General features: G+C 38.5%; 1 protein-coding gene across 1 annotated transcript in view; it reads left to right on the top strand.

Annotated features, from left to right (window-relative positions):
- Positions 1–25,732, top strand: part of LOC150094791 (uncharacterized) — a 210,410-nt gene that overhangs the window by 66,333 nt on the left and 118,345 nt on the right. The window lies entirely within an intron of this gene.

The following is a 25,732-nucleotide window of genomic DNA, read 5'->3' as shown; positions in this document are numbered from 1 at the left end:
CGGCATGTATGCGTCTCGGGAATTGGATATGTGGCTTGTGAGAGAGCGTATGTGGGCAAAATGCAGGCAGTCGGAGGAAATAAGTGCATTAGAAATATCAGTATCCGACCTTGTTGCTCCAGAAACAGGGAATGAATGTAGGAAGACAAGTAGTGTGATAGGAGAGAATGAAAACAATATATATATGAATGAGAAAATAATAGTTGATAGTGTGGAAGGTGTGAGTGACTGTGAAAGCTTAAGAGATGGTTTTGTTTGGGAGTGTGAATTTAGATTAAGAGTGACTGAATTGCAGAGGGAGATAAATGAGCTGAAAGAGGAGGTGGAATGTCTTGTGAATGAGAGCAGAAGTATGAAAGATAAGATTAGGAGAATGGAAGAGATAAATGCAAGCCGAATCAGAGTAGGGGAGAGAGAGAATTTTGGGAGTGTTAGAAGAGGAGAGAAAGGGAACAGTAGAAGAGAGGGAATGAGTGACAGTTATGGGAATGCTAGCAGACGAGAGGATGGAAACAGTAGGAGAGACGGAATGAGAGAGAGAGATATGGAAGTGCTAGAAGAGGAGAGAATGGAAACGGTAGGAGAGATGGAATGAGAGAGAGGTATGGGAATGCTAGAAGACGAGAGGATGGAAACAGTAGGAGAGACAAAATGAGAGAGGGATATGGAAGTGCTAGAAGTGGAGAAACTGGAAACAGTAGGAGAGAGGGAATGAGAGAGATGTATGGGAGTGCTAGAAGAGAGAATACCAGTAGAGGAGAGGGAATGAGAGAGACCTATGGGAAAAAGAAGAGGAGAGAATGGAAACAATAGGAGAGAGGGAATGAGAGAGACCTATGGGAATGAAAGAAGAGGAGAGAATGGAAACAATAGGAATGAAAGAAGGGGAGAGAGGGAATGGTAAGAGGTATAATATATGGCGACTCAACGATCCATGGTGTTCAAGATAGGATGCGTGAGGAGCGTTTGCCAGGAGGAACAATAGAAAGGGTGGCTATGGTAATTAAGAGAGGTGAAAGGGTGGATGAGATGATTGTGATGGTGGGAACAAATGACTTGAGTGGTAATGTAAGTCGGGCAGCGAGAGATATGAGATTTTTGCTTGAGGCTGTATGGAAGAAGACAGAGAGAGGAAAAATTGTGTGCGTGTTGCCTAGGTATGATAATGATGAGCTGAGAAGAAGAGCGGTGATATTGAATGACATAATAGCTAGAATGTGTGACAAGAGAGGACTGGTATATGTGGATGCTTGGAGTACATTTGAGGAAAGAGAGGAATTGTATGCGAGAGACCGCTTGCATTTGAATGAGGAAGGACGTAGGCATCTGGAGAGATTGCTGTTCTGAACGAGTCAGTGTGTCCCAGGGAGGATGATAGCAGGGGTGGCCTCTTGTGGGAATGGATACTTGGGAGAAGGGAGACGACATCAGGTAACACTGAGCCCAGTGGAGTCTAAAGGGGATAATGCTGGGTATAGAAACAGTGGCATTTATATGCTTTATACTAATGCCAGGAGTATCCGGAATAAGGGAGAGGAATTGGTGGCACAGATAGCATCAGCCAGGCCAAAAATTATTGGGATCACTGAGAGGTTGTTGACAGAAGAGGATATAATAACAGGAATAGAAGTCACTGGGTACAGCATTTTTCGTCAGGATAGGAGGGAAAAGCGTGGTGGTGGGGTATTGCTTATTGCTTAAGTGACGACCTATGTCCTCTAAGAGTGGAGGCTTTGGAAGGCAGTGAGACAAATGATTTTGAGAGCATATGGTGTGAGGTAGAGATGGGCAAGACAGGATATTTAGTGGGATGTTGCTACAGACCCAGGAGCAGAGCACAGAGGATGGGGACCAGGAGATGTTTAGACAGTTAAGTTTGGCAAGTGCAAGAAGAATAATTGTTATGGGAGATTTTAACTACAGTAGTATAAATTGGAAAGAGGAAGATGCATGTAGCAATAGGGGAATGGAATTTCTAGAATTCTTGAGGGACACGTCTAAGGCAACATGTAATAGAGGGAACACGAGGTTCAAGAGTTTTGGATTTGGTTATGGCATCAGAAGAGTTGATAATAACTGAGATGACATCTCTCTCACCAGTTGGAGAGATTGACCATATGATTTTGACTTGGAAAATGAATAGACATGCAGGAGTATCAAAGAGACGGGAACTTATGTGGAATTATAAAGCAGGTGATTATAATAGTCTTAGATGTCAACTTCAGGAAGTTTCATGGAGGGAGGAATTGGAAGGCCGGGATATCATTAGTGCATGGGAAATTGTGAAAAAATATTTGGTAGCAGCAATGGTAAGTTGTATACCACGAGTGAAGAAGAGGACACAATTTGGAGTAAAGTGGATGACAAACAATATTAAACAGGAATTGCATGCGAAAAAGAGGCTATGGAAGAGATATAAGGAGACAGGTGAAGAGAAGATGCATGAAGAATATAAGACGCAGGCCAGAAGAGTGACTAGTGTGGTAAGGAAAGCGAAACTGGAATATGAGAGGAGATTAGCCCTAAGATCTAAAGAAAATCTTAGAGAATTTTTAGATATGTGGCCAGTAGGAGGAGAAATGACTGTGGAAGAATGATATTGTGGGATAAAAATGGGAATAGAGTGACTGATGCAGAGGACATGGTGGAATTGTTCAATGAACACTTTATTGGAGTATTTCATCCTAGAGGAGTCAGTTTTAATGCTAGAGGGGTAGGGCTGGTTCGAGGTTTAGAGGTACAGGAGGAGAGTGTGTTTCAGATACTGATCACTCTGGATGTCAGTAAAGCTTTGGGACTGGATGGTATTTCACCAAGAGTTTTGAGAGAATGTGCTAGGGAACTGACAGTGCCTTTAACCTGGCTTTTCAATGACAGTGCCTTTAACCTGGCTTTTCAATGAAAGTCGCTGCAGGAAAGGTGTCTAGGGAATGGAAGGAAGGTAAGATAGTGCCATTGCATAAGGGTGGTAACAGACTGGAAGTGTCTAATTATAGGTCAGTTTGTGTGTCATCAGTAGTTGTTAAGATCTTGGAGAAAGTAGTGAGGGACCATATACAGCATTGGGCAGATGAGGGTAATGTTATCTGTGAGAGTCAACATGGATTTTTGAAATGTTGACTCTTGAAATCCATGTTGACTCTCACATGGATTTTCAAAAATCCATGTGAGAGTCAACATGGATTTTTGAAAGGGCGCTCTTGTTTTAGCAATATGCTAGCCTTTTATAATAAAGTTACAAGAACATTAGATGAGGGAAAGGCATATACTGCAATTTTCTTAGACTTAGCAAAGGCATTTGACAGGGTGCCACATGATAAGCTGATATTTAAGTTGCAGCACATGGGTCTGGATGTCAGATTGGTCAACTGGATTCAGGATTGGCTGTCTGATAGGTATCAGAGAGTGTGTATGGTGGAGCAGTTTCAAGGAGGCAGAGGGTTACAAGTGGGGTCCCACAGGGCTCAATACTAGGACCTATATTGTTTAACCTTTATGTCAATGACATTTTCAGTGGATTGCAAGGGGATATTCAGTTGTTTGTGGATGATGTGAAGCTGGGATGGATTATTAGTAATAGTGAAGATGTGGTAGCCCTGCAAGAGGATTTGAATAAGCCAGATAGATGGGCAAATGAATGGGGGTGTCAGTTTAATGCAGCAAAATGTAAGGTCTTGAGGTTTGGGACACATCAATGGGATGCTGCATACTATATGGGAGGAGTTATACTGGAGGAAGTAGGGGAGACAAGAGATCTGGGGTTGATGATTGATAGAAACCTGAAATTTAGGGGACATATTGCAAAGGTGGTGAAGGTAACACAGAGGATTGCTGCAATTATGAGAAGGACACTGACTGCAGAGATAAAAGGGTTATCATTCCATTGTATAAGTCTCTGATCAGACCACACTTAGACTTTTGTTCTCAACTTTGGTCTCCAGGCTTTGAAGGGGGATAAATTAACTGTGGAAAGGGTACAAAGATGGATGACAAAGATGGCTTCAGGACTGTACAATTTTGGTTATGAGGATCGGCTGAGGGATTGTGGACTGCAGAGTTTGGTGGATAGAAGAAAGAGAGGTGATATGATTGAGACTTTTAAACTGTTGAAAGGTGGTTACAGGTTTGACACTGGGGATTTCTTTCGCTTGGTTGAACAGCTGGAAGGAGTGACGACAAGAGGCCATCCCTGGAAGTTACAAAAGGAAACTGTGAGGAGTGGTTTCTTTGCATGGAGGGTGGTTGAATCGTGGAATGCATTGCCTGATGGAGTGGTGAGAGCGAGAACGGTCAATGGGTTTAAGTAGTGGTATGATAGACTTTGTGTTTCTTGGGGGGGGGGACCTCCCCTTGTTGAGTCTTGACAGACTTTATGTTCTTAAGAAGGACCTCCCACGATGAGTCTTTTGACTCCATGGAGGCCTGAATAATAATAATAATAATAATAAGATACTGTACACCCCCCTGAGGATGCACATGTCAGGAATTTGATGATGATGATGCTTAGTTGACAAGAGGAATGTATATACAGTAATATTTCTGGATTTCTTCAAAAGCATTTGACAATTTTTTCTATAAAAGGTTCTCATTTAATCGGGTTAATAAGAACAAATGGGTTTAGATAATTGACCAAAGGTTGTTTGCATTAGCAGTTAGTTATCTGACAGAGAATCACTACTATAAGGCAAAGAGTTTACTGTCCTGCAACATGCAGTCTGAGAAAAAAATATACGTTTAGAAGTGTTTATCCATTATATTGCTTTGTGTATTGTAGATTTTCCTTAATCATTGTGGATGCCACCTTTGCTTACTGATTTATTTTCACCCAGCCTGCCACCATTTAAAGATTACATTTTGCAAAGTATAATACAAGATTTTGTAGCATGCTTCACCTGTGGCACATACGCTTCCTAGAATTTAAAAATGTGGCATTTAAGATATGGGAGGTTGCTTGTTTGCAGGAAATGTAGATAATGGGGAAAGTTGTGTGAACTGGATATTAGTATCTCATCTACCTCAGGTTTCAGTAGTGATGATGGCGCTAAGGAAATGAGTGTTTGGTGGGAGAAGGTTACAGAAGCATGATCAAGAGAGAGGAAGGTGAGCATCAGGTGACAAGTGACTTGATATTAGGTAGTGTTATAAGGGATATGAACAATCTGAAGGATAGTGTGTACTGTGTCGGCGAATCTCAAGTGAGAGTAGGATGCTTGGAGAAGAACATAGAGGTATTAAGAGGGGAAGTAGAAGGTTCGAAAAACGAGTAGACTCATGTTAAGGGAGAGAGATTAAAAGGCATGAAAGGCTGACTGATATGAGACGAACAAAAATTGTGAAAGTTATGGGAATGAGAAAAGGAGAAATAATGGGTGAACCAGGGAAAGAAACGGATGAGAGAAAGTCAAGGGTGTAAGGGCCGAGAGAGAGAGAGAGATGAGAGGTAGGCAGATGATGTGAGAGAGAGCAAGGAGGGTGAATGTTGGAGAAAAGACAGTGAGGGATGCAGGTGAGCAAAGAATAAATGGATCTGTGAAGAGAGTGATGTATGGAAATTCAATAATTTGTGATTTGCAGAATACAATGTTATACGAATGCTTGTCTGGAGGAATGATAGAAAGTATGTCTGTGGTCATAAAGCAAAGTGAGAATGTGGATGATATGAGAGTGATGGTTGGTAGAAATGATCTGAGAGGCAGTGTGAATCAGGTGGTGGGAGATTTGAGGTTATTGTTAAGAACTGTGTAGAAGAAAAGTATGAGAGGGAAGATGGTGAATGTTTTACTCAGATGTGATAATACAGAATTAAGGAGAAGAGCAGCAGTAATGAATAGCATGATAATGAGAATGTGTTGAAAGAGAGGTCTGGAATATATAAATGCTTGGAATGCATTGGAGGATAGGAGAGAGCTGTATTCAAGATGTAAGTGTAAACTTGGTGGATAGACGAGTACATGGTATAGTGGAGTCTGAAGGGAATAATAATAATAGATACAGTAATGGTGACATTGCATTGATGTTTCTTTATACGAATGTCAGGAATAAAGAAAGTGAATTGGTAGAATTGATAGCCTTGGCCTGTCCCAAGATTATTCGAATCAGTGGAATATGGTTGACAGCAGAGGATATCCTGACAGGAATAGAAGTAGAAGGGTATAGCATATTTTGGCTGGATAGGAAGGACAAACATGGCAGAGTGTTACCAATGATAAGTAATGAGTTTAAGTCCTCTCAGAGTTGGAGGATTTGGAAGGAAATGGCACTAATTGCTTTGAAGGTGTATGGTGTGAGGTGGAGGCTTGCAAGACACAGTATTTAGTGAGATGTTTTTATAGGTCATGAACACAGAGGATTATGAGCAGGAAATTTTCAGGCAGATCAGTCTGATGAATGAAAGTGTGTGATTATTATGGGAGATTTTAACCACAGCAGTATAAACTGGGAAGAGGAAACAGCATACAGTATAAAGGAATGGAATTTTTGGAATTCCTGAGAGACAAATGTCTTGGGCAATATGCAGTAGAGGGAACGTGCAAAAGGATCAAGAGTTTTGGATTTTGTTCTTGCATCAGAGGATCTGATTGTAACTGAGATGCCAGTCTTGCTCCCCATTGGTGAGAGTGACTATGCAGTTTTGACTTGAAAGCTGAACAGATATGCAGAGGCATCAAGGAGAAAGGAATTTATGTGGAATTATAAAGCTATAATAATAATAATATAAAGTATAATATATAATGTAAATATAAATTAATATAATATGAAGACTATAATAATCTTTAGAATCAATCTGGAGCAGTTTCATGGTTGAAAAAATTGCAGGAGAGAGATATCAGAAGTGCATGAGGTTAGTAAGTTTTTATCAACTGCAGTAGAAAATTGTGTTCCTCAAGTGAACAAGATAACGTGATTTGGCGTAAAGTGAATGGCTAATGAAATCAAACAGGAACTGCTGATGAAAAAGAGGTTACAAATGTTCCCTATTGGAAAAGGAGGTCCAGTGACAATGCAATTGATATAGTAAAGCTGTTTAATAATCACTTTATTGAAGCTTTACATCATGGAAAAGCAGCATTTGTTCCTGGAGAGATGGGAGGGGTTGAAGGCTTAAAAGTGCATGAGGAGAATGCGTTTCAAATACAATGTCAAAGGATGCGATTTTCACTGCATGTTTTAAGAGAATGTGCTAAGGAACTGAGATTGATTGACCTGGCTGTTGTGAAAGTCTAGTTACTGGAAAAATGCCCACTGAGTGGAATGATAGTGTGCCATTGCACAATAGTGGTGGTATTTCTTCTGTGATCATGAAGATTTTTGAAAAATTAGTGAGAGATCATATACAAAATTGGGAAGATGATGGTGGATAATGTTATCTCTGAAGGTCAGCAGGATTTGTTAAAGGGTACTCTTGTTTCAGTAATATGCTTGCCTTTTATAATAAGGTTACAAGAGTGGTTGATGCAGGAGACATATACTGCCATTTTTTTTTTGGATTTTGCAAAGACATTTGACAGGGCACCACCTGTAATGAGTTGTTAATGAGGGGGGGGGGGGGGTAAGCAGTGTCAAGAAAGAGGATATTTAACTATTTGCAGATTATTATTATTATTATTCAGGCCTCCATGGAGTCAAGAGACTCATCGCAGGAGGTCCTTCCTAGGAAATAATAAAGAGATTGAAATAAATCAGCTTGATACCATGAGCTTCCACCATACATGGTGGAAGCTCATGGTAGTCAACCTCCTGGAAGGAGATGACATCTGACAAGACAAAAATACAGTTACAGTTGGTTAATAAATTAACAGAAGAGACTGAAATAAATCAGGGTGTCAGACAGGTATGTAGCTTATCTTCAACTCTATTCAATATATATATATTGATCAGATTATTAAAATATGGAAAACAACAATAAAACAAGGTATCCAGTTAACCAGAAAAACTATTATCAATACAATGCTGTATGCAGATGATCAGATTATATTACAAGACAATGAAGGTAACCTTCAAAAATCAGTTTTTTAATTTAACAAAATAAGCCATCAATAGAATTTAAAAATTTCATAAAAGAAAAAAAGAAAACAAAAGTCATGGCATTTAAAGCTTGAGATCATGTTAGATCAAAAGTAGTTATAGAAAATAAAATAATAAAACAGGTGACACAGTTTAATTATTTAGGCTGCATAATAACATATTTAAAAGATAAAGAGATAGATGAAAAATAAACTAAAACTGAAAATAAAAAAAAAAAGAAACTGATTATAACATCCTTAAAGTTAATTTTGTGACTCTGTAGGCACAATTGGAATAACAGTGGAACATTGTGCCTTTCAATTGGAAAATACTAGGGTTTGATTCTTGTCGTGATGAGGGGAATCCTTATATGAGCTTTTTTTGAATTGAAGGTGAGTTAGCTGATTTCATATGGAGGTAGCAGGTTTTTTCTACCAGAAACTTAGGTTTTTCATCCCATGTGCAGACAACTTGGCCTTCAGAACACATGCAATTTACAAACAAAAAATACTATTGTTGGTGATGGTGGATGGTAGATTGTGTTGATTGTAGTTGTGTCATACTAGTGGAAAGGGTGAAATAAAGTAGAGAGCCCTCCTGTGATGAGTCCTTGGACTCCCCAGAGGTGTCACATAATAATAAAGAAATTTCAGAAAATCTGTGGAACAATTAAAAGGACACTGAATAAAAAAAAAAAAAAAAAAGATGACAAACTGAACTAAAATTTTATAAAGCAATGACCACTCTATTATATGGTTCAGAAACATGGATGATTAAAAAGAAAGATGATAGTAAAATACAAGATGCAGAGATGAGATTTTTCAGAGCAATAAAAGGATGCACAAAATTGGATCATATAAGAAATGAAGACATCAGAAAACAGGTAGATATTCACGATGTAAATGAAAAGATCAAGGAATATAGAGAGAAATGGAAAGAACATCTGTTTAAGATGGAAAGATATCGGCTACCAAAAGAAGTGGATAGATATAGATCAAAGGGAGAGAGAGAAGAGGATCAGCTGCAAGATGAAAAGACCAGTGAAGCTAGAGCAGGTAAATGCCTAATCCTTGAAGAGAAGAAGAAGACTGATGTACTGGTTCTTCAGAAGGATATTTGAATAGGTTGGAAAGATTGTCAAATGAGTAAAAATGCTAATTTAATGGAACCAAGTGTAAGGTTTTAAACAGTGGCATTCAAAGATGGAAGGGCTGTATGTCCTATTGGTTAGACCAACTGCAGGAAGAGAAAGGAATATTGGAGTGATGGTGTCAGGAAATTGAATTTCAAGGGGGTTTGTAAAAAAAGTCTTCATGACTCCCTAGCAGATTATTATAATAGTGAGAGGAACATTGACCTGCAGCTATAATTATTATTACTTGGGAATCTCCATGTAATAATAATCTGGGCCTTGGCCAATGAATCCAAAGTCTCTTTGCACATTTTTCATACTAATCATTATTCACATGGTGCCTACCATACCTCTCCTCAAACTCATTCATTGACAGTGCACTTGCAGCTGTCTCTGGTAATCCATTCTGCTTGTTTCTTGCTCTACAAACAAATGCTCTAGTTCTCAATTCCTTGATAACCACGCTCTTGCTCAGTTTCATTCCACTCTTTCCCCTCTTGTCATGTATCCAAAAATTTCTTCTTCGTCTGTTCTATGAAACTTCTCTAGTAACTTATACAGTGGATCCCCCTGTTTGTGTGATATATGTGTTCCTGAGACCTTTTTACACTGTTTAATTATAATGCATGTGTACAATTATGTACTATAATAATATTTTTTTCATTCAGAAATCAAACTTTATTATTCATACATATTTATATTACATCGATGTATATATTATATATTTATAACTATAATTATATACATATAAATGTGTTAAGTATCTCACTATCCTACTTATTAGGACTGAAGTGTTAAATGCCATGTTTGACCTCCAGAGTTGGGATTCTGGTTTCTGTGCCCCCCCCCCTCCCCCACCTCTTCTCCATGTAGCGTATGAGTGATATCCTTCAAGGATATGCCAAACATAACCTCCTTCATTTCAAGGGTATATCAGTAAAAATAATGGTGCTTCAGTCTGGGCACCAGATAGTACACTTTCCCAAAACTGTCAGTAATGAGTAACGAGGCTTCCTGGTTGGCTGGTGTGTAATCCCACTGCCACATACGCTGCTGGGTTGTGACTGGAAGGAAGTCCAAGTAATGGTATGTGGGGAGTCACTGCCAAAGTCACATTATGGCAAGTAGACTGGTTACTGTCTAAATTTTCTTCCCTTATGAGACTTGAAAGCAAAGTAAGATGTTTTACAAATTGGTTAATGGCCAAAGTGTAGTAAGAAGTAAGGCATGGATAGGACACATGGATAATCAGAAAAGGAGATGAGAGAAGAATAACTGCAACAGAAATGAGATTTATGAGGAGAACTGCAGGATATACCTTGTTAGATCATAAAAGAAATAAAGAAATCATGGAAGAAATGAATGAACAACCAATAATAGAATATATCCACAATTATAGATGGAAATGGAAACAGCACATTGAAAGAATGGACAATAGTAGAATCACCAAACAAATCCTTGAATACAAGCCTGCAGGGAAGAGATCAGTTGGAGACAATATAAAAGATGGAATGAAACCGTAACAGACCCTGGGGCCTAATATAAGACAGGATGAAGATGATGATGAGACTGGTTACTCTTTGTATGGTCTTAAGGTCCAACAGTCTGTCTCCTCTCACTTCATGTCCCTACTCTATCTTTTTATCTAATCCAAAACTAAAATAAAATTGACAAACCAACAGTGACATTGCAATCAAAGTAAATCTCCCTCAAAAACTAATCCAAACAAATTAGTCAAACCAAGTACAATATACAAAACATGCCAGAATTCCCCTTAAACAAAGAGATAAGGAATTCCTTAATTTCTTATCTGTGCATAAATGCCAATATAAATGATGTATATCATCACTTAACCTATCCAGACTAGATTTCCTACTTTTGACAGGAACTGAAATTGCAATTATGTCATTCCCAGTCCACTTTCAATATCCAGATTACACACTTCGTGATTCCTTTTGCTACAAGGGTGACACCTTTTCCATTGTGAGATCTGACATTACATTCTGGAGAATGCCTAATTTAGAATCTCTGCTTTTGACCTCTTCTGGCTTAAAGTTTTCTTGGCCCATTCAATAACATTCTTCTGCTGAATTTACCAATTATAAAAAGCACTCTTACTTCTTTGCCTCCCTATCCATGAAGCTTGACCATCTGCAATCCAGCTATCCAAATAGTGAATTAATCTTCCTAGGTGACCTCAATATTCACAACTCCAACTGACTGTTGTTATCTAACACTGCTGACCAAGTTGGATGATGCAGAAGTTTTTGCTATAAGCAATAACCTAAAGCAAATCATACATCTACCTACCTAAATTCATGATAACCCTCTTTATTCTCCCAATATACTTGATCTTTTTTTTTTAATCAGTTCTCCTTCTAGATACAGCAGCACCAGTTGTTGGTGATTATGGGCAATAGATGGTGTTGGTGGTAGTAGTATTGTAATAGGAGAATTAAGTAATAGTGGGAGTAGGAGAATTAAATAGTAGTGGAGAGGGTGAGATGTATTTAGCGAAGTAGAGTGTCCTCCCACGAGTCCTTGGAACTTCCTGGAGGCGGAATATAATAATAATAATACTGTAGAGTTCACTTCTCCTCATGGTAACTCAGATGACAATCTTGTGCAGTTTTCTTATCACACAAAATGTCCTCCTCTAACCACCTCCAACCACTCCCAACTTTGTGCCTTTGGTCACAGAAATTTTGTACAAAGAAATTATCCTCACCAGCATGAGACCTTCATATCCCATTCTTTCCAAAATTCTCATCCATTTTCCAACCCCTTGTTTTCAACAGAAGCCCTATACCATAGCTGAAAGGGGGGGTGGAGGACTCTGTTGATTGCATGTGGCTTGTAACAAGAACCTCCACCTTCATACTTAGCCTATACTGAAACATGCAAAATAGTTATCAGCAAATCCAAATCTGACTTCATAAAAGTCAAGAGCAGAAACTTACCTCTGTAGGAGATGAGTTTTAGTTTTCTGCTATTGGGCGTTATGAAGTTGAATGAGAAAGCGCAAGCTTCCATTTGGAAACCATGCCTTGTAAAAGCCACCAGATGCACTTCTGTACACCTGCACTTCTATATTTCTCTCTCTCTCTTTTGTCCAGACAGTACCACCATTACAGCACAATTAGAGATTAAGATAACCTCCTAGCATCATTCTTTTCTTCCAATTCCTGCATGGATGACCAAGACAAATTGCCTCCTATCATGTAAGCAACTGAGCACCATATGCCTCCTGTGATTTTTTGGAAAAAAGACTTCAGAGGAATATTAAATAATTTGATACTACAAAGTCTTCTAGTTCTGATGGTATCTCTCCAATTGCACTCAAACATTGTGTTTCAGAGCTAACACTTATCCTTTATTGTCTCTACAATCTTCTGTACTCAGCTGGCACTTATCTCAACCTTATGTATCCAACCTGTTCTAAAAAAGGGAGATAAAATCTGCCATCCAACTACTGATGTGAGAGTAATCCTCCCAAAATAAGGGAGGAAGTCATTAGCAATCAGTTTCTCCACTATCTAGAGGCATTCTGCAAGTAATCTAGATCCATGGCTGGCCTCTTAGCCTACATCACCCACTATTGGAAATGTGCCATAGAAAGGTTTGGAGAAACATATGTTATCACTAACACTGGGTTTATTGGTCATAAAGATTCTGTACTACTAGTTTCACTACGTAAACTGGTGGCTTCATCTGGGTTTGGATGAACTTAGAAATAAATGAAAAACAAGCTTTGATTATGAATCAATACAATTTTTAAAAAAATACCTAATGCATAGGAACCATTACATAGTACAGTAGAAACAGTAGATCTGATGAGTGACCTCCAAATGTCACTCAGAATCATCCCTTGGTTTCTGTTTGGAGTACCTTGTGAGTGGATTACCACTGTAACCTCTTTTATGTTGTGGTTTTTACTCACTCATAAGTTCACTCATAAGGTACTCTAAACAGAAACCAAGGGATGATTCTGTGTGACATTTGGAAATCACTCATCAGCTCTCTAAACACATCAGAGTTTAATTTCTCTGCTAACTAGTGAACGTACCTGCAGAACAGTGACTGACCATGTGCCAGCATCCACGCTCCACGTGTTTCTGTTGTACTTGTGTAACAGTTCCTACTCATTAGGTATTTTTTTTAGTAATGTATTGATTCATAAACAAAGCTTGTTGTTTATTTATATTTGTATGTTCATCCAAACCCAGATGAAGCCACCAGTTTACGTGGTGAAACTAGTAGTATCAAATCTTTATGACCAATAAACCCAGTGTTAGTTATTTTTATTACATTCGTTTTGTGGTCGAATATAACATATTTATATGTTATCACTCTTGACATTTCCAGAGCTTTTGATCATTTGACATGAAAGCCTGCTAAGCTAATAAGCTAGTTGTCATCCTTCAGCCCACATACCATTTCTGTAACTGGGTAGTCAGCTTCCTGTTTGGTCATTCACTACATGTCATGGTGGATTGTTACTTCTCTTCAAGCTTTGCCACCAATGCAGGAGTGTCTTAAACCTCTGTTCTATCACCTATCCTCTTTTTCTTATACACAATTGATCTACTGTCAATCACTAGTAACCTTATCTGCAGCTTTGCTAATGATAGCACAGTTCATTCATCCTACTCATCCACAAACCATGCAGTGCTCAGGCATCCCAATCTTCAAGATCATCCACAATCAGTGCTTTAAACAGTGACCTCCATACCATCCTTCAATGGGGCAAGCATAACATGGTCATCTTCAGTGCCACCAAAATGCAGCCTTGGCTTTTGTCTTGGAAAGGTTATATTAGCATGCCCTCCCTTATCCCCAGATCCCACTCCTTGGACACATTTATATCCGACTTTCTTGTCATAAACAAATCACATCAGTAGCTTTCTCAGTCTCTTAAAAGCTAGACATTCTTTTCTGCTCAAAAGTGGGTAAAAAATGGTATTCCAACTATGAACTCTATACAAATGCCAAATTCATCCATTCTTAGAGCAATTCAGCACACAGGTGAATCCCTCCTCTCTGTCTCACAAACTCACTGCAACCTTTGTTTCACAGCTACACTGTTTCAGCTCTGTGTCTTTCTACAGGTACTCAATGCTCCACTAAACTGCCAACTGTCATTCCTCCACTTTCTTTTGGACCTGCTACAAGAACAGCAGATTTTCAGCATCCTTTACATTACAGCTGAAAATACACTGAATCTGCCTCACTTATTTCTCTTTTATTTCATCTACCTCTGTCCTCTGGAACAGCCTTCCTCATGAAATGTTTCCATTTACAGTCTCCATGTCTTCAAGGAAAATAGAAAATAGATTTTTTCTTTCTCAGTTCTCACCTATTGTATCCCACTGTAAAATATTGCGAGAAATAAGTTTTGTTTAACGAATTTTTGCTAATTATTTTACAATTAAGTTTTTGTCTAGATTAATAAAATATAAGAATGTACTAAGTAGTTGCAATAATAAAAGAATTGTAAAGATGTATATGCTGTTAAAAGTGCACCTGCACTATAGAAATGTTACTAAGAGCTTAAAAAGACATAAGTCAGATTAGCGCGAGCGGCACAAAGATTGTAAGGTTAAACGGCCTGCGATGACATAGGTTCATTCATTGCTCGTGGCTAATCCTGGAATGTTCCGAATTGAGAACAAAGAACTGTGATTTGAATAAAAGGGCAATACAGCACGTGGTTCAGGGCTTTTTTCGACCTGTGGCTGACCTTTCGTGGACTTTAGCGCAGCACCTACAAGGGCTCCTTCCGGAGTAGAAGGGTGGTTGTTTTTCTTGCCGCCGATGCCTGATGTACTTTTGCCACCCGCTTGCTCTAGGCTGCGGATAGCCACGGCAGAACTCTGGTACATAATTCGAAGGAAGACTATCGAGGATTTGACCTGATAGAAGTGGTCACGTGTATCATTAAGGAATCGAACTTTCCTCTTGGGAAATTGTTAACAAGTAAGCCTTCATTTTGTTTTGCAGTATGTAATAGGATTGTGTCTAGAAATCGTAAATAGAAAGAAAGAGACAAATTGTTAACTGGCATCTATATGTGAACTGAATGTCTTGTTTTTTTGAAAAACTTGTTTTGTTAATGTTATCTGATTCTCGGGATACTCGGTACAATATCTGAACTAGCCTTAATTAAAAAGTAAATGTAATGGAAGAGAATTAACTGTGTTAATGTTCTTATAACAATTATGCATGCTTATGAGCTATATTTGTCCCATAGAGGATATTCTGTGATAAGTAAGATTAAGTAATTTTGCTAGTAAAAGTGTTATTATCTATGATGTTCAGATAGTGAGTTAAAGTGTGATATATAATGCATTTTGTTTAAGTTAGTATTTAATCATTCTTTCTATGCTTTGTATCATGTCTTTGAAGTCAAAATAAATATGTTTTGTTTTCACAATTGCAAACCTGCAGGAGAAAAATAAAACATTTATTTTGATTTCAAAAACATGATACAAAGCATAGAAAGAATGATTAAATACTAACTTAAACAAAACGCACCATATATCACACTTTAACTCGCTATCTGAACATCATAGATTATAACACTTTTTCTAGCAAAATTACTCAATCTTACTTATCACAGAATATCCTCTATGGGACAAATATAGCTCATAAGCATGCACAATTGTTATAAGAACATTAACACAGTTAATTCTCTTCTATTACATTTACTTCTTAATTAAGGCTATTTCAGATATTGTATCAAGCATCCCAAGAATCAGATAACATTAACAAAACAAGTTCTTCAAAAAAACAAAGACATTCAGTTCACATATAGACACCAGTTAACAATTTGTCTCTTTCTTTCTATTTACGATTTCTAGACACAATCGTATCACATACTGCATAACAAAACGATGGCTTACTTGTTAACAATTTCCCCGAGAGGAAAGTTTGATTCCTTAATGATACACGTGGCCACTTCTATCAGGTCAAATCCTCGATAGTCTTCCTTCGAATTATGCACTGGAGTTCTGCCGTGGCTATCTGCAGCCTAGAGCGAGTGGGTGGCAAAAGTACATCAGGCATCGGCGGTGAGAAAAACAACGATTCTTCTACTCCAGAAGGAGCCCTCGTAGGTGCTCCGCTAAAGTCCAGGAAAGGTACAGCCACAGGTCGAAAAATGGCCTGAACCATGTACTGTATTGCCCTTTTATTGAAATCACAGTTCTTTGTTCTCAATTCGGAACATTCCAGGTTTAGCCATGAGCAATGAATGAACCTATGTCATCGCAGGCCATTTAACCTTACAATCTTTGTGGCACTCAGCGCTAATCCAACATGTCTTTTTAAACTTTTAGTAACATTTCTATAGTGCAGGTGCACTTTGAACAGCATATACATCTTTACAATTCTTTTATTATTGCAACTACTTAGTACATTCTTATATTTTATTATTCTAGACAAAAATTTAATTGTAAAATAATTAGCAAAAATTCATTAAACAAAACTTATTTCTTGCGATATTTTACGCCACCTATAGTACTGATGTACTACAGAGTCTTCTATCTCTCATGTTTAGGATTTATCCCAGTCCAGAATAGTAAACCAGTTGAACAGAACATCATATATGAAGAAAATCAAAACATAAGAAAATGTAAACTGAAAATCCTCTCCCCATCATGAATTTCAGAGCCTAGAATAGCCTGAACTGGAAAAGACAATGTGCACATCACTCTGGAATGCCTTAAGAGTAATGAAATCCAAAGCTCTGATAACGAAGTCACACATCAAGCAATACTTAACAAACAGCATGAAAACACAGACCCTCCTAACAGAGATGACCAGGATGAACTAATTATAAGCAATCCTTTTCTAGCTGCAGGTGATGACCTTTCATCACCTGCAGCTAGAAAAGGAGGAACAGAGTTTCCAGACGATGAGGAAACTGTACTTCCACATGACGACTTAGAGGAGGAAGAAGCTGAGGGGGAGCTTCCCCACACTGACGGTCCCCTAACCATGAAGCAGCTGTCACCCTTCATACAAAAAGTGCGAGGCGCCCCTCAAAAATTAACTATAGCCCTTAAATACACCACAAAAATCCCGGAACTAATATCTCAACTTCAAGATCTACACTCGAAATTGAAATGTAAAAAGAGCAGAGCGAAGGTTAACAGGAACAAGCTACTCTACTACCTAATTAATGGGCTACAAACACAGTACCAGGAACAATATAAATTCAACTTACAATCAAACTTTCGTAAATATAATGTCATTGAGCCTTTTTTCTCTCAATGCAAGAGGATGTGCCTCTGCTTTACGCAACAGAATAGTCCTTGACCAGGTACAGGAATACCATATAGACCTAATACTTCTTCAAGAAACAAATATCAACTCCTCATCCAATCTATCTAGAAAATGAGCAGAGTGGCCTTATGACATACATCGTTCTGCAACCCAACAACACCATGGTGTTGTTGGGTTAGCTTACGTGTACATCATCAATCCCCCATACACCATGATATACCATGTATGCTCACATAAAAGCACCCAATCATAATACCCTGCATGTGTTCAATATCTGCATACCACAGCAGGATGTTCTGGCATCACAAATCTTGGACTTCGTTCAAAACCATCTTTCTAGTATTAACCAAGAACATATAATAATAGCTGGAGACTCTAACTGCACTCTTGACCAAGAAAACGACAGACTTCAATGTGCTGAACATCGTAGCTCATTAATAAATCAACTTCAAACACTAGTAAACGATAATGAACTCATTGGCTTTCGGCATCAGCATCCAGATAAGAGGTCTTATACATGGAGGTCAGCAATCACAGCAACTAATAGGCCTCTCTAACAAGCACGACTGGACAGATACTACATCTCCAACCACACTGTTCCTCTGGTTAGAAACAGTTCACATATTCCTTCGTACATCTCAGATCATTGTTTCATAAAGCTGCTACTTGCATTATCTTTAGAAGCATCCAAATCAGGAAGTGCCTACTGGATCTTCAACAATACCCTTCTGAAAGATTCAGATTATATAATAAAATTCAGATTTATATAATAAAAATTTAATAAGTAACGTCACTCACTCGAAAGGGAATTCAGAACCAATGAAAACATGCTGTCCCCACTTAAAATCATGAATAAAATCCTTCACACAGATCTACAGTCACCAGAAGAATCAACAGAGAAACATTAGCATCCGACAACTTCTTCGAGTTGTCGGATGCTAATATACTGGAGCTGTTCTTCGACAACTCGAAGAACAGCTCCAGTATCTACCAGAAGAAAGCCCTGAATACAGTTCAGGCCCTCCAAGCCATGCAAAGACACATCTGCAAAAGGTGCCCTACTTAGATTGTGACATACACAAATACATTTCTCAGATGCACCTACAAAATATTTTTTACTAGACCTCTTACTGGGGAAAGGTTACTGAGTTACAATGGATAACTATTATATGTGTCCTGAACTCACTGATTTACTTTTACAGCTTCATACAGATAGTTATTGTACCATTAACTATCTGTATGATGCTGTAAATACTGGTAGATACTGGAGCTGTTCTTCGACAACTCAAAGAACAGCTCCAGTATCTACCAGAAGAAAGCCCTGAATACAGTTCAGGCCCTCCAAGCCATGCAAAGACACATCTGCAAAGGGTGCCCTACTTAGATTGTGACATACACAAATACATTTCTCAGATGCACCTACAAAATATTTTTTCTCTTTGGAAAAAAAATAACAGGCAGCAAACTGCATCTCTGCTATTAGATTTCAAGATGGTAGCATCACAGAAGATCCAAGTAAAATCACTTCTGAAATCTTACGATACTACAAGAATGCATACAGCTCTACAGGAACATTCCTTCATGCCATTCACGAAATACTAAAAGAAACGAAAATAATCTCGGCAACAGATCAGAATCACTTAGAAAACCCAATCACTCTTGAGCAGGGATTCTCAACCTATGGTACGCGTACCACTGGTGGTACGTGAGCCACTGCCGGGTGGTACGAAAACAGATTTGCTTATTGGTACATCTATTATCTTGAATTAAATACAGTGGTACGCCACTGTAAAAGATTGAGAACCCCTGCTCTAGAAGAACTGAAAACTGCTTGCACATCCTTGCCAAAGAATAAATTTCCCAGCCTTGATGGTCTCACAACAGAGTTTTTCCAAGTCTTCTGGAATCAACTTTGACCACTTCTCCTTAAAACACTGCAAGAAGCCTACCTCATTGGACTCCCAGAATCCGTCACGACTTCAGTAGCACAATTGATACCAAAGAAAGGAGACCACACAGATATCTGAAACTGGCGTCCAATCTCACTAATCAATAAAGATTGCAAAATCATTTCCAAAGTTATTGCAAACCGAATAAAGCTAACACTGCCTGAAGTTATTGGCCGACATCAAATTTATTCTGTTCCTGGGAGAACAATACATGATAACCTTCATTTAATAAGGGATCTCATCCACTTCGCAAACAGCCAAAATGAAGACCTAGCACTCGTCAGCCTCGATCAGGAGAAGGCTTTCGACAGGGTACCTTCATAAAGTCCTAAAGGCATTCGGCTATGGCCCTCTCAACATTCAAACAGGGCAATTGCTATACAGAGATGCACTCTTCTGTTTAAAAATTAACAACAGGCTCACCCGCACTTTTCCATACTCCCGAGGGATCAAGCAAGGATGTCCTCTCTCTGGACAATTATACACACTGGCCATAGAACCCTTCTTAAAAAGAGTACACGACACCATCATCTCCAAACGAACCAGCATAATAGAGCCACATAAAAAAATAACCCTATCAGCATATGCTGATGACATCACAGTAATAATCTGTAATGACAAAGAATGACAGTAACCAATGAAGCACACAGACTATATGCACAAGCGTCAGGTGCCAAATTAAACTGCAAAAAACCACGGTTTGTGGTCAGGCAGATGGAAAGCAAGACCTGATTCTTCGATTGAATGTACCTGGTCAAATGAAGGACAAACATATTTAGGTGTACACCTTGGCTACACCAAAATATATAATGCACTGAACTGGACACAGCTACACAACCAATTTAAACAAGTGCTAGGAAAATGGAACAGTATTCGTTCAATGTCTTCACTTAGAGGAAGAAGCCTAATAATCAACCAGATGGCTGCAAGTGTGCTATGGCATACCCTCAAAGTACTAACACCTTCCTGAAGACTTTCTCCATCATATTAAAAAGGCCATGAAACGTTTCCTATGGAACAGTACTAACTGGACAACATACTCTGAACTCTGAAAGCCACTCAATAAGGGAGGTCAAGGCCTGATTTCCCTTGAAAACAAGGTCACATCCTTCAGGATAATCCTTCTCCTAAATACACTTCACTCCAATCATGCTTATGTACCACCTTCGATTACATCATGAAATCATCCACCAGAGGACTTACACTTTCCACAATCCTCCGAATAACCAGTTATGTACCACCACCTCCTAAACTACCTCATTTTTACACAGATGCTCAACAGCGGTGGAAAAATACAGAACTTCATCACACACTGACAGGATCAACAGAGCCAACTGTACTAACAGAACCACTGTTTTCAAACAGAAACATAACAAGTCTCACAACTGGCCAGGCCTTCCTTTTCCTTACAAGGAACTGGGCAGGAATAAGAATCATAGGGGACCTCCTGACCCAGATGCTAAACTGGAAAACACTAACATGCCTACCATTGAAAAAATTCAAAAGCAATATCAACAGATGCAAGTTGCTATTATAAAAGCCTTCCCAGATATCTCTATGCCTCAGGGAATCCATATTTCTTCTAGAAACTGCAGAGAGCCTACCTTTCATCTTGCATCATCTGAAGCCTCACTTCCAATTCTTCCCTCCAAATACAAGAAAATATACCACTTCCTCATATCAGTGCCTCCAACTTCACTCTTCGTATATTCATCCTTAACCCTCTCTCATTTACTAAGCTGCACATGCCACCCAGTTTTCAGTGGGATCTTCCATATAAATTGAGGTGTGCCAAACCAGATTCTGACATACAGTGGAGGTTATGGCATAATAGCTTGCCAACTCCTACTAAGCTCCGCAAATTTTAGATAAGACAATCGGATCAGTGTCTATTCTGCAAAGTTTCAGATACCTTGGAACACACATATCTAACCTGTTCTGCAAACAAAAGTGATGATCACCTACGCCCCGAATACAGCTTCTAGCACCTGTAACTATGCACACAGCCAAGAAGACTACTGGAATTTAGTCCATACAGAAGAGAACAGACACAGAATATTCAATTTCCTCTTCATCTGCGCTAAGGCCGTCATCTACAGCTTCTACCTAAAACACACAAGAAATAACCAGCACCCATCCATCACCGAATCGGCACAAACCCACATGTATAGCCTACGTCGGTAACTACAAAGCAGGCTTTCACTGGAATTTGATTATTACAAAGAAACAAGAACTGTCGCAAAATTCATAGAGGAATGGAATCCAACTGGTACCCTGTTCTGGATTGCCGACGACAATACACTTCAGCTGAAAAATAACTAAACGTGATACTAAACTGTAATCTATCTTCCAAGTTTAATAAAAAAAAATCTCTCTCTATATATATATATCAGGGGCATATATTCCAGGTGTGTTAGGTGTGTATGGTGCACACCCATGGAAATAGCAATATCTCTGATATTATATTTTTGCATTTATTCTTGTTAAAGACTGCCCTAATTGTTTCCTGGCTTTGTAATTCCTAAAATTAAACACAGTATACTAATGCTTCATGAAGAGGACACTTTGAGACCTTTGAACAGACATACGGATGGTGCAGCAGGTCAAATTCTAAGCATTCCAGTAGTTTTAAACCACCCAGAAGGTGGCGAGGCAGGTGTGCGCTGAGAGAGTAGCACCCAGAAATCAGTAACTGTGATTAGTTATTGTGTCAACCAATCCAATTGAACGTTGTCATGAGTTGCTGTTTTTGTTTTCTGAGTTTCATCTGTTTTGCATGTATGAAATGTGAACTGATGTATTTAGTATGCTGATATAGACAAAATTTTAATATATAATTTTCTATAAATAATTTATAACTTTTTTGCCCATATTTATAATGGCAAACAGTGTTGATGATCCACCGAATGTCCCGTTTTCTATCAGAACTTTTGTGAATCACATGATTATAGTTGAAGGAAGTTGGAACTCATGTATAAATAAGTAAAATGAGTTATTTCAGCCTTTCTTCGGTTCAGTTCGTAAAAATAATAATTTCCCAAGTGATTACTTTTTCCGATTTCTATGTATATTATATGGCTGTATGTAAAAATTGTATCAAAATTCAATTGATCTATCTCACTCTAGTATTTGCCAATGATAGTCTAATCTTACCACAAAGCCAAAGCATAAACTCTTTGCGCTTCTCACATAAACAGTGTACGTGAAGTATAGCTATTGTTCATTTGATCTTTATACTTTCCATATTTAAAATTGTATTAATTGATAAATTAAAGTATTCAAAAAGTTATCCTACAATTAATTGGATTGGACCAATTAAGACTATGCACTCTTAAAACTTTCATACATCAATAAAAATTCAATCATGCAGTCAAACTGACATGAATTTTGTAGTGCAGGTTGCATAAGTCACAACAGCACAGCCAACCTAAATGGGCATGTGACACCACTGATATATACATATCAGTGGTGTCACATGCCCACGCACTGAGCACGTACTTTGCAAAAGTATATCATCCAGGTGGAGACATTGAAAAAATGAAGGAGCCATTAGTTTATACGGGAATTGTGATGAATGAAGTGGAGGTGAATAGTCTATTACAGAACCTTAATGTGAATACATCTGTGGGATTGGATGGTATACCGGCATGGGTCTTGCGTGAAGCGGCTAAGGAATTATCAGTGCCCTTGACCATGTTGTTTAATCTGAGTCTCGGGTCTGGTTTAGTCCCGAAGGCGTGGAAAGAGGGGAAAATAGTTTCACTGCATAAAGGAGGATCCAAGACTATGGTTGCAAATTACCGACCGATCAGCATATCAGGAGTTGTTGTCAAGGTCTTGGAGAAAGTAGTCAAGAGAAAAATACAGGAATGGATTGATGAAAATGAGATACTGTACAGGGGACAGCATGGCTTTGTAAAGGGTAGATCAAGCCTGAGTAACTTGCTCAAGTTTTATAACAAGGTGACGGCTGAACTGGATAAGGGAAATGGGTTTACAGTGATACTGCTGGACCTGGCAAAGGCGTTTGACAGGATACCACATGGAATTCTAATCCGTAAACTACAACATATGGGAATGGATATAGGGTTGGTGAGATGGACAGGTGGGTGGTTGATGGAGAGATATCAAATAGTGGTTTATTCAGGAGTGGAGTCCAAAAGACAGCCTGTGACTAGTGGGGTGCCGCAGGGTTCTGTTCTTGGACCACTGCTGTTTAATCTGTTCATTAACGATATAGGGAAGGATCTAAGTGGGACAGTTCATTTGTTCGCTGATGATGCAAAGTTGGGGAGGGCGATAGTGAATGCAGAAGATGTCAAAGTCTTGCAGGATGACTTAAATAGATTGGAGTTCTTGGCTAAGGAGAATGGATGTCAATTTAATGTGACAAAATGTAAGGTTATGCATTTTGGGGTGAAAAGATTAGCAGCAGTATACCACATGGGTGGAACAGTACTCCAAGAGATTGATGAGGCCAGGGACTTGGGAGTGTTGGTGGATAGGGAGATGAAGTTTATGGGGCACATTGCGAAAGTAGCTAAATCAGCTCATCAACTCACTTGGTTGTTGAAAAATACCTTAACGAGCAGAGACAAGCAAGTTATTGTACCTCTGTACCGAGCCTTGATAAGATCTCATCTTGACTACTGTGCCCAGATTTGGTCACCTCGGTTCCTTCTTGATGGGGAGGAGGTGGAGAGGATCCAGAGGCGAGTGACTAAGATGATAGCAGGTCTATGGAATGAACCAGATGAGAACAGGTTGAAGATTTGTGGGTTGCAGAAACTGGTTGATAGGCGGAAAAGGGGAGATATGATTGAGACATTCAAATTGCTAAAAGGATTCTATAGGATTAATTCAGAGGATATTTTTGAGATCAGGACTGGTGGTGGGAGAACTAGGGGACACCTGTGGAAGCTGGGCAAGAGTGTGGTTAGCAGTGGTGTTAGAGCTGGGTTCTTTACTTTTAGAGTGGTAAATGAGTGGAATAAGCTGCCAGAGTCTGTTGTGGGTGCTATGACAGTGAGCGAGTTCAAGGCAAGGTATGATAGATACTGTGAGAATGTCTTATAGTTGTGTGGACATGATGTTTAGGGCCTCCCTCGATGAGTCTAAGGACTCCCTGGAGTAGCCTGAAAATAATAATAATAATAATAATAATACATATATATATAATGTGCCCATATGTGCATACAAATACACTGATTATATGCATCTATCTATATTATGTATATTTTACATATGTACAATGACAGTTTAGATGAAATTGTAGTTTTACAAATTCTATACCACAATTTTGCTGATAGTGGCTTTTGCTTTCACTTATATAATATCAGTGTGCATCCTTGGACTTATGTTAAGCTTATCTGGGAGGATAACGTTAGTTGGTTAGTATTTAGTAGTTCATTTGCTGTGTTGACAATATGTCAGATATATACCACTGCATTATCATGAGAAACACACACAGAGAGAGAGAGAGTTGGAATATGATATGTTATTAAACTGGAATGTCTCAGCTCATATAGTACATTGCATTAGAGCTGTAGAGTATTTAGAATACATATTTCTCTTTCATAGTCAATGTCCTTAAAGTTCTTTTTAGAATACTTCAATTTGCAAGGTTTTTTGTTTTTAAATGGTACTTTGTTTAACATATGTGGAATATAGAAACTTCCAGTTTTCATAATGATTATATTTATATGTGACGTCGTTAATTGTATAGTCTTGTTATACAATATGTAGTTCTGGCTTTGCGTAGTTAGCCAGAAACACAAAGTAATGTTTTAGCATACCCTTTGTAATGTAAATTCTACTGAAGAAAGATAGTTTACCCATCATACTGGAATGTATGATAGGCCAAAGTAATGTTTTAGCATAGCTTTTTCGATGTAAATTCCACTGACGAAAGATAGTAGATTTATCAATACTGTGGGTGATAGTCACACACCAATCAATTCATTTCATCTGCCACCTAAAGATTTTCACAGATATCTTTGTCCAAAATGGAATTTGAACCTGTAACCTATTGGTTGGAGAGTGTAAATGCTACATAATCTCTTTGCTCCTAAAAAAAACATCTTGTTCTTTATCATATAGATATTGGAAGATTTTTCCTCTGAAAGGTAGCTGATTAATATCATGCATATCCACTCTCCAGCCAAGAGACTTTAAGTTTGAATCCCACCATGAGTATGATTGTTTTACTAACTCTGTATAGAAAGTGCACCTGTGACCCTATCACATCATCTAGCAGAAGGTTCTCCTGAAATCTTATGAGGAAGATAGTTTACCCATCATACTGGAATGTATGATAGGCCAAAGTAATGTTTTAGCATAGCTTCTAACATATATTATATAT

This window comes from Typopeltis vanoorti, chromosome 21 (assembly GCF_054136105.1).
Source record: "Typopeltis vanoorti isolate ZY-2024b chromosome 21, IOZ_Tvanoo_1.0, whole genome shotgun sequence".
In the NCBI taxonomy this organism is placed as follows: domain Eukaryota; kingdom Metazoa; phylum Arthropoda; class Arachnida; order Uropygi; family Thelyphonidae; genus Typopeltis; species Typopeltis vanoorti.
This window is presented reverse-complemented; position numbering and strand designations above follow the sequence as displayed.